At 38.5% G+C, this 12,190-nt stretch overlaps 1 long non-coding RNA gene across 1 annotated transcript; it reads left to right on the top strand.

Moving 5' to 3' along the window:
• Window positions 1-5,920: 5,920 nt before the first annotated feature.
• Window positions 5,921-11,203, top strand: LOC139670973 (uncharacterized). The gene is made up of 5 exons (XR_011697618.1): window positions 5,921-5,983; window positions 7,124-7,318; window positions 8,223-8,273; window positions 8,364-8,398; window positions 9,510-11,203. It is a non-coding gene; the product is annotated as an uncharacterized lncRNA (long non-coding RNA).
• The last annotated feature ends 987 nt before the right edge of the window (window positions 11,204-12,190 follow it).

Genomic DNA, 12,190 nt, shown 5'->3' with positions numbered 1-12,190 from the left:
TAATTACTTGTTGAATTTCACTTAAGAAGACTTAAGACTGAAAAATGAGCAAAATTTGAAGAAAATACCCATATGGAAAGTAGCGATACATTACATTTATTGTCAAATGGAGCACATTAAACAACATTTGTGTTGCAGAGGAATGCTGACAAACAAAAATCCAAGAAAATAAGAGTTTGCTGGAAAATGTCAGTTTGTGAAAACTAAAATTTGGGGAGTGTAACTTAAACTCTTCCTTCATCAAAACCAAAATTTTTGTTCTAAGCTCAACCAGTGCCCCCTAACTTGATCCTTAGGGTCCCTGGAAATGGGACTTCAAGTTAAGTAATTATGCTGACTGCTTCAGACTGGGGGCTTCAGCCCAAGGGTGTCACAGTCTGAGGAAACTGTTTTCCATGGAGATGTAGGATAGGAAAGAAGTGGCCAGTGCTGCAGAGATGACTTCTGGGCAGCCAAGATCAGTGTGACTGCACTGCTCTCCATCTCAGCAGACACCTGTGCCTTGCAGCAGCTCTAGGATGGCCTGCCATAGGGTGTGGGGGCATGCTGCTCATCTTTCTGTATGTCCAGCTCTGCTACAGGATTCTGCTTGGACTATAAAACTTTAATAGCAGGTCTTGTACTCAACCATCTCTCTCAGACCCTTAGGATATGAAATGTGGTTGTGTTTCTGTGGGGTTTTTATCAGTTTGAGCCAGGTGGCATACCTTCTACTGCCATTAAAATGCAATTCTCTTCAATGAATCCTTGCATGTATGCAGGGGCTGCCACACTACATCATTTACAAGTCCTGCCACCATCTGGGTTTTATGTTGAGTGTTATTGAAATGATATATGGTGGAGCCTCAGGAAAATAATGGCAGTGAAGAGAATGTACATTGAATGCATTCATCGACTCTATTCCGTCTGAAGAAATGCTGTCACTCTCTGACACAAATTTTCTGCCTTGAAGGAAAAAGAGAATACATTAAACTCTTTTGATAATAGGCTTTTTTTAAGTGTGTGTGTGTGTTTTTTAAATAATAATTGTTAAAAAAAATTGTGTGCATTTAAGTTCATTTTACAAGAGAGAATGCATCAGGAATATATTGGTGAATTATTTTCAATTTTGGGCCCATGTATCTGATTGATGAAAAAAAGCTTGAGTTTTTCAGGCAGGCTTACACATGATGAAGCGGTTGTTATGGCAACAATACATTTTTTATGAGTTATAATAATGACAGAGCAACATCTTTTAAATTATCAGAATTTAACATTACAGCTGCTGTGTTTTGCCTTCCATGAATCCCTTAAAAAAATTGAAGTATTTTCATGCTCTGTGTTACCACCTCCATGTGCTTCTGGAGTATGTAAAAAAACTGGATTTTTAAAAAGGTGCATACATTAAGCAAATAACCACTTCCATTGTTGCTCAAGAATATTGCTTTTTCCATTCCCACTATGATTACTTTTTACTATTTTTTTAAAACAAATATCTTTCTCACTTCCAGTACGACAGCCTTAAGTGTCGCCAAAGTGCTGAAACAATTAATAGGTGTCCCTAAAATTGATACTGTGGTTGCAGTAACTTTCAGTGAATATTGAAGGTAACAGTCTTTTGGGTAGCTTCTAGGAAGTTCAGGAAACAAAGGACTTCAGCGATCCATGTTGCTCTCCTAGATAGCACTGCTGGAAAGATGTGATTGGATTTCAGGTTTATTCTTCCCTACAGCCCGCCAGCATGTGCACCCGCTCACCTGCATACGGCTCTTACTAGAAGTCCTGATGGTACTGCAGGAGCGCAAAGACAGATGTTTTTCCAAGATAAGGATTTTTGTCTTCTACAATGCAGAGAGAGCAGGAATTACAGGCACACATAACTTGCATTTGTCACTACTCATTTATTGAGTAGAAACATCCAGTTATTTCAGTCTATAGGCTCCTTTTAGGCCCAGTTGCCCTCTACATATCCAAGTCATCCACTTAATCAGGGATCCACTGTTGATGTTGACCAGGACAATTTTATTCCTTTGGGTGGGATAGACTGTACTAAAGAGAAATCTTGAGTAGCTTCCAATAAACTAGCCATCGTTAGCATACTTCTGGAGTCCATTTTTGAGACTTTATGGTCTGTTTTGGGGTGCATTCCATTCACTTGCAGGAATACATGTATTTTGTATGCACTGAATGCAGGGCTGCTCTGCTTACTGCCTGAGCAATACAAGTTTCCTCAGTAGTTCTTTCTACTGATGTTGCTAATATCAGAAAAGGAGTTGTAGAGGAATAACACAGGTATGGTCCAAGAATTCATTCATCCCTCACTGTTAAGGAAGTCACACACTTAAATTATAGAAAGATACAGTGTATATTTTGCTTTCTGTATGCGTCTTGAGTGTCTAAGGAAATATATTGCTTATTTCTGAAAGTATTCAAAGTAATATTTGGTCCTCTATAACTGTCAAGCTTTTTTACCTTCTTGTTTTTATCTGCCCTAGGCCATTTGCTGGTAAGCTTCAATATAGCATCATTTCTAAACACCTAAGAGACCTTTCTAAATGTTAAAAAAGCCCTTATCCATCTGTTCTTTGAATAAATTTCAATGAAAGAAAAGGCATTTTCATGTAGAATTTGACCATAAGTGGATCATGCTTTGTTCAACACTGATAATCAGCTTTACTTTTTTTAACCCCGTTTGAAAGTGAGATCACACTCAGGGTTCACACTCCTTTTGGCATCTAAAGAAAAGCATTACTCTTAAATTAGATGAGAGGTGTCCAAAAAGGATTACTTTTACAACCTGAGACTAGTCATCAAAAGAATGAAAGAAGTCCATTTATAATTGGAGCTTTTACTTTCCTTGTGTTTTCAAACAGATACTGCATTAGCACATGTACTGCTTGAAAAATAACCATTTTCTCATAAGTTTCAAGGGATGGACTGTCTGACTGAGAAATACAAGGAAAGATTTTATATGTCATTTAGGGGTGGAACAAAACATGTCTTTGCCTACATAACTCTGTTTTTAGATTAGTTCTCATAACTGAATTAATAAGTATTGTTCTAGCATGCCTAAATATTTAATTTGGTAGTCATTAATGCCATCTGTTACACACATGTAACATCATCAGATTGGGACTTTTTTTTCCTTCCTAAAATTTTTGAAGGAGGACTGTTTGGAATATGAGACTAAAATCTGAAAGGACTGAAAGGTTTGTCTTTGGAACAGGACTCCTTATAGTTCAGAGCTTAGTGAATCTGAAGCTCCCAAGGATTTCAAACTTGTTGAAGGATAGGATTAGATTTTTCTCGATTTTTTTTGTTTTTTAGGAATCATTTAGAAAGAAGTAGAATGGAATTTAACAGAAAGAGTTGCAAACGTAGGTAGGGATAGTCATGTACAGAGTGAGCACAGTGCAGAAACACTGCAGGGGAGGTTATTGTTTATGGGTTACAGTGGTTCACAAGCTGAACATGAGTCATGGTGTTGTGGTAAAGCAAACAGCATGTTATGGCGTATATAATCTAATGCACTACCCTTAAGATATATGAGATAATAACATCCTATGGTGTACTGGCACAGCCTCTACTGCAGAGATGTGGCTTGTATGGATATTGAATTTAATTAGAGTATGAATGACAAACAAATTAAAAAAGGATATACATAAACTGTAGAATCATGCAGATATAAGACTGACCAGATAAGGTCACAGAATTTACTGCATATTTCTTCTTTCCTATGATCTTCCCTTTTTTTTCTTTTCATCTTCTCACAGATCACTAATTCAATACTGCCATAAAAGTAGCTAAAAGAAGGAAGATCAAATTCTTCCCTACATCTGCTGTTCTTCTAAGGAATTGGCTTCAGGATGAGGAATATACTTTTAACAAAGCAATGAAGTGCTGAAATAAATTCCCAGGAGAATACTGGGATCTGTCAGATTGCCTTTAAGAACAGGCTGGAGAGAAATCTGTCAGGAAAGACAGTTGATGCTTAGGGTGAAGAAATAATATAGATAAGCTCTTTGGCTCTTTTTTATAGATTTCTCTGAGAATTGCAGTATGTTGCTTTGACTTACAACACAATACCATTCATTGCCTGTACAAAGGTAACCAAGTCTGTGTGTTTTGATTTTCTTCCATCCTCCTTCTTTTGGTGAGCGTTCAGAAACAGAAGCTGGTATTTTCAAGAGACAGGGTAAGTGGAGGTTTCAAAAAAATGATGTTTGAAAAATTTTGCTCATTAAATGACAATAAGACTTTTGCAATAATGTGATGCTATAGAACTAAAATAGTTGAATATACAGACATATTAGTTTTTACCAATAACACCTTGGCTACCCCTTGGCTGCATTAGGCAAAAGTGGGTTTTGGTTGATTTAAAGACTTCACATTTCTTAGTAACTAGGCATGAATAGACATATAAGCTCCCATCCCACAACTGGAACATAGTCAACTGGAACAAGAGTTTCTCTAGCATGCAGCACCTGGAGTACCAGATACTGATAACTTTTTGCAGCAGAACAAGCACTTTTCCTTACCATCATCCTTGAAGTCTGTGAAGTGAGGTGCAATGAAAAAGCAGTGAGTTGATCTCCACTTTCTGGTGCTAGGGAACAGGTAAATGCCCATAGATAGCTGTGTGTCCACCCTGGTAGGTGCAGGTGGCGTCTGTGCACAGGATACAACACTGAGGTCTCTCTGGGAAAGGCTAAGGTGTTGGCTTGCCTGCTGGACATCAGTCACACATTCACAGACTATACAGATGACTGTAAAGGATGGCAGATGCCTGATTTCCTGGGCTCTAACTGAAACTCCTTTAGGTATCTGCTAAGTGAGAATAGCACCAAGTGACAGCTTCTGTAGACTCTCTTTGAATGCAAAATTTGCTCATACATGTTGGGAGTGTAATGAGAACCATCCCCAGGGACTTGGCCGTTTCTTGGAGGGCAATGTGGACGCAGGTTGGCCTGTGTCTGACTGAAGTTCTTTCTATTTTTTTTACCTATTTTACATTTATCTGTTACATGTTTTTTCCTCACCTTTCTGTTTATGTACAGAGGTACTCTACTCCAGTTTAACTTGGTGTTTGCATTTTCCTGAAAAACATCTTTCTGTTTTGATTTGCATCTCTACACTAGATATTTATGTTTTTATCTTTTCACTTTTCTGTTCTTTTTCTCATTACTTCCTACTATTTAATAAGATTCTGAGAAATTCAGACCATAACTTTCAATTTCTATGGCAAAACTTTTGTTCATAGCTCAGTATAAAGGGGTTTCAATATTTATTTGTCAATGCAGTGATATAAATACATAGTTGTAGGCATAGGTACCCTTTTTGGAAGAATTTTTAACTGGAAGCTAGAACTTATTTTTTCGTTAGGAAGCCTTTCCTGCCTAAGACTACTTTTCTCATAAAGAGCTGGACTTTTTTTTACCCTTCTCCTTGGAAACCAGAGGAAAAATGCAGTATCTCTCTAGTCTGAGGAGAGATAAATCCTCACAGTGAGCCTGAGGGAGAGAGACCAGAGGCAATGATAAAGCCCAGGAACAAAAAGAGGTTTTTGCCTTTTCTCTGGCCCTGTGCTCTGGAAGTGTGGCCAGTTTTTCCTTTGTAAGATTTTTTCATGTTCTTGCCTTCAAATAAACTTTTTGAATTCTTTTCACTGCTGTGGCATTTTAGGGACTACCTGCATGTGTCTTAATTGCAATGGTTTTATGGAAACGTGGAAAAGATTAAAAGAAATGTTCTTAATATGAAAATACTAGTAAGAGATTGTTTAAAGGTGGTGATACTGATCTGTACTTCTACAGTGAACAGGTGTAATGGTTTGACTCATGGCTTCCTCGGTAACCATTGTATCTAAGGAAGTTACAAGTATTCCACATGTGTCTTCCACGTATCAGGGGGGGAGTGGTTTGGCTGTCTTCTCTCTTGGCCGAGGAGCTGGTGGGAGGTGGTTGGAGTCTGGTCCCTCCGGTTGTTGGTGGTTCTCCTGTCCTGGGTGAGATTGTTTCATATTTTTTCCCCTTCCTTGAGGTTTTTAATTGTGTTTGTTTTGATTCATTAGGTTTCTTTAGGTTGGGTTGGTGTCTTCCCTATTTTCCGGCTAATCAATCCCCTTTTCTCCCTTCCCCTTTCCCCTGGGGGTGGGATCCTATGTATTGTGTATACAGTGTGGTTTGTAAATGTTAGAAAATATAATTTATTCTTTTTATTCAGTTCAGTTTATTTAGAGTGCATTTCTTTTCAGTTTTTTTTCCTTTCCTTTGCTGGGAAGGTTCTGGGAGGGGGAAGGGGGGCCAATCCAGGGTTGGCAACAGCTAGGCCAAACCTGCCACAACAGGAAATCCAGCTCATCCTGTTACCTGATAAAAACAGGACGTACAGAACTTTCTTCTTACCTACGTTGTTGTAGAATCATAGAATATCCTGAATTGGAAGGAACCCCACAGGGATCATCAAAGTCCGACTCCTGGTCCTGCCCAGGACAGCCCCAAGAATCACATCACGTACCTGAGATTGTTGTCCAAATGTTTTCTTGAACTCTGTCAGGCTTGGTGCTGTGACCACTTCCCTGAGGAGCCTGTTCCAGTGCCCAACCACCCTCTGGGGGAAGAATCTTTTTCTAATATCCAACCTAAGCCTACCCTGACGCAGCTCCATGCCTTTCCCTGTCACTGGTCACCATGTCACTCATCACCATGTTTCAAAAGGGATCAAAATGGACTTGTTCATATCCCCAGTGCTCAATAGTCAATAATGTCTTGTTTATCAGTTCATCTTTTTTTGAAGCCATAAATAACAAAACTTAGGGTTAGCTTTCAAAATTGTCTTTCCATAAGGATGCATCTCAGAAAAACTTTTCTCAAAAGCCTGAAAAACATTTATAGAGTCTGATTTTTATTAAAAGCCTGTAATAGTTCTAAAAGTTCTGATGCAAATTCTGCTTCTTAAGTACTTTTCTCTTACTTGGGACTACTTTTTCAGAGTAGGTTCAAAATATTGTGTCAGCCAAGTCCATGTGATCTCTCACACACACTGAACTTAAAATCTCCAAATAAGATCCATGTTCCTGAAAAATAGCAAAACAATAGGTTGTTTTTTTTTTCAAATCTTATAATTTTTCAGTTTTGTTTTTCAGCCTGCAGGCAAATGATGAAAAGTTCAAGTTTTACATGCTTCTGCCAGGGAAGTGCTTCACACCATCAAGTGAAAAGAGTGAGCACATTACATGCAATGGTGTGAAAGTCCAAGCTGTTGATTTAATGAGATAATGGTGTGATTTTTAGAACTAGTGAGGAGAACTGAGTGCCTTGCTGAGAAGAAATGAGAAAAGGTATTTTCTAATTTTCAACTTCCTTAATTACTTAAGCCAATAACTGTTTTTCTGCAACTGCTTTGGACTTAATGATAATTTTGCACCACAGTATTTATTCTCATAAGAAACACCTTGTTTAATGACTCTTTTGATATATTGCTAGGCCTAAGCCACAAAAATCATGTTCATGTGTTCCATCGTCATAAGAACATATGATTTCCATAACTTCTAACTGTGGTGAAGAACAGAACTAAAAAAGCCCCACGTAGTGTATCAGAATGGATTTATGTTTATTGTGCTTCTAGGCTCAGTTTCTATCTTTTCTCTTGCATGAATAAAACCTTCTACCACAAGTATTGAAATTGTCTTGGGAAGATGGTCAAAGGTTCTATGAACTTTTTTGAAGGAAGTGTGACTGCTCCTCTGCGAAGCATCACATCTACTTTAGTTGTGATAATGGGAAAATCTAAAGTGCTGCAAACTGTGATTTGGATGAAACTGCAAAATGAGTTTGTAGTAAAGTGAAAATGTCTATAAATCCTGACCTGCAAGCCCCTTTTTGTGTCAGTGCATAATATTTATTCCCATCTGGTGACAGCATCAGGTAAGGTGTAGTGAGATGTGCTTACCTTGGCAAGTCTGTGGCAGCAAGATAGTATGCCACTATTGACATTGCAAATGTGTTCTTCTCCATTCCCCTAGCACCAGAGTGCAAGCCACAGTTTGCTTTTATGTGTACAGTACACCTGGAACCAACTGCCCCAGGAGTAAAAGCATAGTCCTACCCTTTGCCACAGACTAATTTAGGCTACACTAAAAAAAAGTGAAGCCCCAAAGCACCTGCAATACATTGATAACATTACTGTATAGAAAAACCACAGCAAAAAACAAAAATCATTCAAATTCTCTGTTATGTTGCCAGTCCAGATCTACCTGTGACACTTCAACTTGGGCAGCTCGGTGACAGCATCAGGTAAGGTGTAGTGAGATGTGCTCTTGTATCATTACCTACGTGGTTTAGGAAATTATCTTAACTTTCATTTCTTTCTCTTTTTGCTGCCAGATACCATCATGTCAGTGCAAGTCTGGTAACCAAGTGTGCGTGTAGCTCTCCTTATTACTAGACTGACAGCTTCTACTGGGCACTGCAGTGGTGCATCTTCTGATTTAAGCTTCTCTCAAAAAACCAAAGCAAAACTCACTGTCAGTAAACTAACACCTCTGCCAAAACACACCATTTACATGGGATTGCCTGCTGCTGTTTGCATAAATACTTGATGTGCCCCGTTTAGCAGTTTAAATTCCATGTGTATCTATTTTTGATCGCCATGCTTATGTATAACAAAGACCTGATATTTTAAAACCTCTTCAAAATAGTAAAAAATGTTGAGTGGAATATGATTCTAGGCATAGCCCCTGAAAGACTCAGTGTTCATTTTCATCTTGATCGTATATAGCAGTGTGCAGAGGTGCACCATGCATGGTGTACAGTGAAGATTTCAGGTGACTTATTCAGGGTGATCATATAGGTAATATCAGAGAAACTGATTTTAGAGAAAGTGATCATCAAAAACTTTGTCCAGTAAGTTTTCAGACCTTTCACTCTGTCCTCCACACCATGTGGCCATTTGATTGGTAATTTTGCTTCTGGTTGGTGAAGGGTTGTGGAAAACTGTATGTCACCTGCTCTTCCCACTGTCCAGTGAGGGCAGTCTGACTTTCCTGCCATCTCTCATCATTCATGCAGCTGTGAAAACAGGTCTAGTTGCAAAGTAATGTTCTAGTGAAAGAAACAGGAACTGACTTTCAAAGGTGCTGAGACAAGTATCTGAAAATCAGGAATCATGAAAAGAAAATTATAAAAAATAAACCTAAATCAATTGTCTTAGGAACTGTTTCCACTGAAATGGAAAATGTTGTTATGGTAGTTGTAGCATGCTGGAATAATGGAACGTTTGCAAACTGTGGTACTGAGACGTGACTTGAGGCATGGAAGCCAGGATTATGCTATGGTATTAGCTTTATAAGCAAATCTTTGATGATCTGTCAGCTATTGAAGCTGTGGGCAACCCACAGGACACTTCTTGCTGGCATGAGAGGCACAGAAAGGTCATTAACGAAAATCTCCAAGTGCTGAAACAATGAAACTAATGAGATTTTGAAATTTTGCATGCCTGGAGTCAATACCATTTGTTTTGACCTTCTCCAGAGAGCTAAGAAGGCAAAAGGGATTAAAGCCATGAGGACTGAGAGCACCTGACCTGTGCAGACATGAGAATTTGACTGCCTGTATCTCCCAGGAGATGAAGGAGATGCAGTATCTTGTTTTAAGAAGGGGTTTTTTTGTAAGATACCATTACTTTGCATCAGATCTGGCCAGCAGCTGAATAGCAACTGACACTGAAAGAATAGACCAGGATGGAGCTACTGTCAAATCTCTCATGAAGATCATTGCTGCAAATCCCAGGGCGGCTACAACTCAGAAAACCTGCTGTCTGCCATGGAGCTCCATCCCTCCACCTTCTCCAAGCAGGAAGAAAGATGTCCAGAACCTGAGAAATTAGTGAAATGCTTTGCACCTGCCACAGGGAGATGTGTAAAAATACATATTTTGTCAGCCTCCAGTTAATTTCAATATTGGGTGCTTCTGATACAAAATGGCAATTATTTCCTTGAATGTTATGATGTGAATATATTATAATCATAAAAATGGTTATAAAAACTACTTATAATAAAAGAAAAACTCTACATCTTCAATTTTGTTTGGTAAAGAGACCTTTAATGAATACTAAAGCAGGTCAGCACCCTTATGCACTGATGGAAGCAGGAACAAAAGCATTTTGTAACCAGGCATCTCATCTATCATTTTCTTCACTCTGCTCTAAAATCCCTGAAAAGTATGTGCATTTTTCACCCCTCCTCAATATCTGTAATAACTGCAATTTCATCCCAGTGGAAAGCCACTATCTGTATGAAAACAAGGGATCATTATACTGAACTGTCACTGGTGATTGTTTTTTTCCTGCTTCACAAATGTTTTTTAAAATATGTGATTAAAATGTCATTCTATCCCTCCTGTTCTAGGGAGCTGTGTGTATTCCTCTCCTCTGGTCATGATATTCTTAAGTGTGAATGACTAAAGTACTTCAATTTGAGCTACGTACATTCATTGCAGGCAATTCAAAGGCAATGGAGAAGTGTAGCTGAAAGAAGAAATTACTTCTACAACTTTGAGATCTCCGTCTCCTACTTTCCTCCTTCCTAACACAGCCAGAGCCCTGGGACCTGGCAAAGTACTAGGCACTAAGCTCCAAGCCAGGATTTACCTTGGGGTCACGTCACTCAGTAGGACAAAAGGCTATTCCTTCTCTCTCTGCATGTCCTGCAAAGGTGGTGGTGGTGGTGGTGTTATTTTTGGGGGAGAGAGGGCGGTGAAAAGAACAATCTCAGTGTGTAAATCCATGCACCCCATCTGATTTTCTATTTTAGTGATAATCACTTACTGCAAAATCCCTTACTAGAAAAAAAAATCACTTCCTACAAAAAAGTGACAGCCATAAAGTCAGTTGTTGAAAAAGTAGATGCTTTTTAAGAAAAAATATTAGTTTGGGCATAATTTGTTATGCAGAGCTTTCAGTCAAAGATAAAAGGTGATTTATCCATAGCTAAGTGTACCTTCAATACTCAAGTAGTAAAATCAAAGTGATGAATGTATGCATGAATTCTGAATGCCTTGAATTCCAAATATTGGGACCTTGAGTAATAGCTGAAACACATTTTTTATTTCTTACATAAGCATATTGCTTCAAGAGAATAATATGACATTGTCACCACAGGTGCTCTGGAGTTTGGATAATATGAAGGGATAATTCCCATTTGTGGATGCGGTTTATCTGTAGTGTTTCCACCACTTCATATCCACTGGGAGTCCTGGGAGTCCTGTGCAGTACTGAGAACAGCCTGGAATCCCTGAAAAATACCTGGTAGTGCCAGTAACTGTACTAGGAAGAATGTGAACTTCCCGAAATGGACAGTCATCCAAAAACATGCTTCCTGGATCCCAACTCTCCTTTACTTTCTGTATCTAATTAAATACTTGCCATCAAAATGAATTAATAAAAGTTAAAAATTAGTGTTGATGAAGAGCTTCACATACTCGTCTATGCAGGGCTTTGTATCTGGCCCTTAAGGACAAGAATAACTGAACCAGATATTATTTCCACAGTGATTTTGGATGTGTTTTTGTGATACGAAAAATATTTGCCGACAGTTTGTTACAGTTTGTCATTGTGGTCCCATGGACTTCCCATAGATCTGCAGGAGAGAGCCTGTAGGGAGAACCTGGACATGTGGAAAATGTGACTTCAGCAGAAAGATTGAATAAACTTGGTTAATTCACAGAGAAGACCTGGATGGAGATTGTGGTGATCTTAAGCATACAGAATCTCTACTAAGAGAGGGAGCATGAAGCAGAGCCTTTAAACTGTAGGAGAAAAAAATTGTTCAGTCATTTATAGAAAGTGCGGCATCTAAGTTACAAGCAAGAGTTTTGCTGTCATATTTACTCGGGGGGGGGAAATACAGGGAACATAGGTTTTCTTGGGTGATGAGAGATCAATTTTCATTATGTCAACTACCTCTCTCCCCAACTAATAATACAAAAAAAAATCACAATGCCCTCATTACTGCATTCACTGAACTCATTAAAGCTGATGGCTGATTTTAAGTCAACAATGTAATTAGAGAAGAGTAGTATGTTACCATTTATTTTAATCTTGTGAAGAGCTAAAGTAAAGGTATATTCAAGGCTGATTAGGCTTATGAAATTCATTAATGAAATGCAGAGTAGAAATGTATATTTTTTGGTGATATATTTCACTTATTTCAGTG

The sequence above is a fragment of the Pithys albifrons genome, chromosome 4 (genome assembly GCF_047495875.1).
Source record: "Pithys albifrons albifrons isolate INPA30051 chromosome 4, PitAlb_v1, whole genome shotgun sequence".
NCBI lineage: Eukaryota > Metazoa > Chordata > Aves > Passeriformes > Thamnophilidae > Pithys > Pithys albifrons.
The sequence above is the reverse complement of the archived record's forward strand: the minus strand, read 5'-3'. Positions and strand labels throughout refer to the sequence as shown.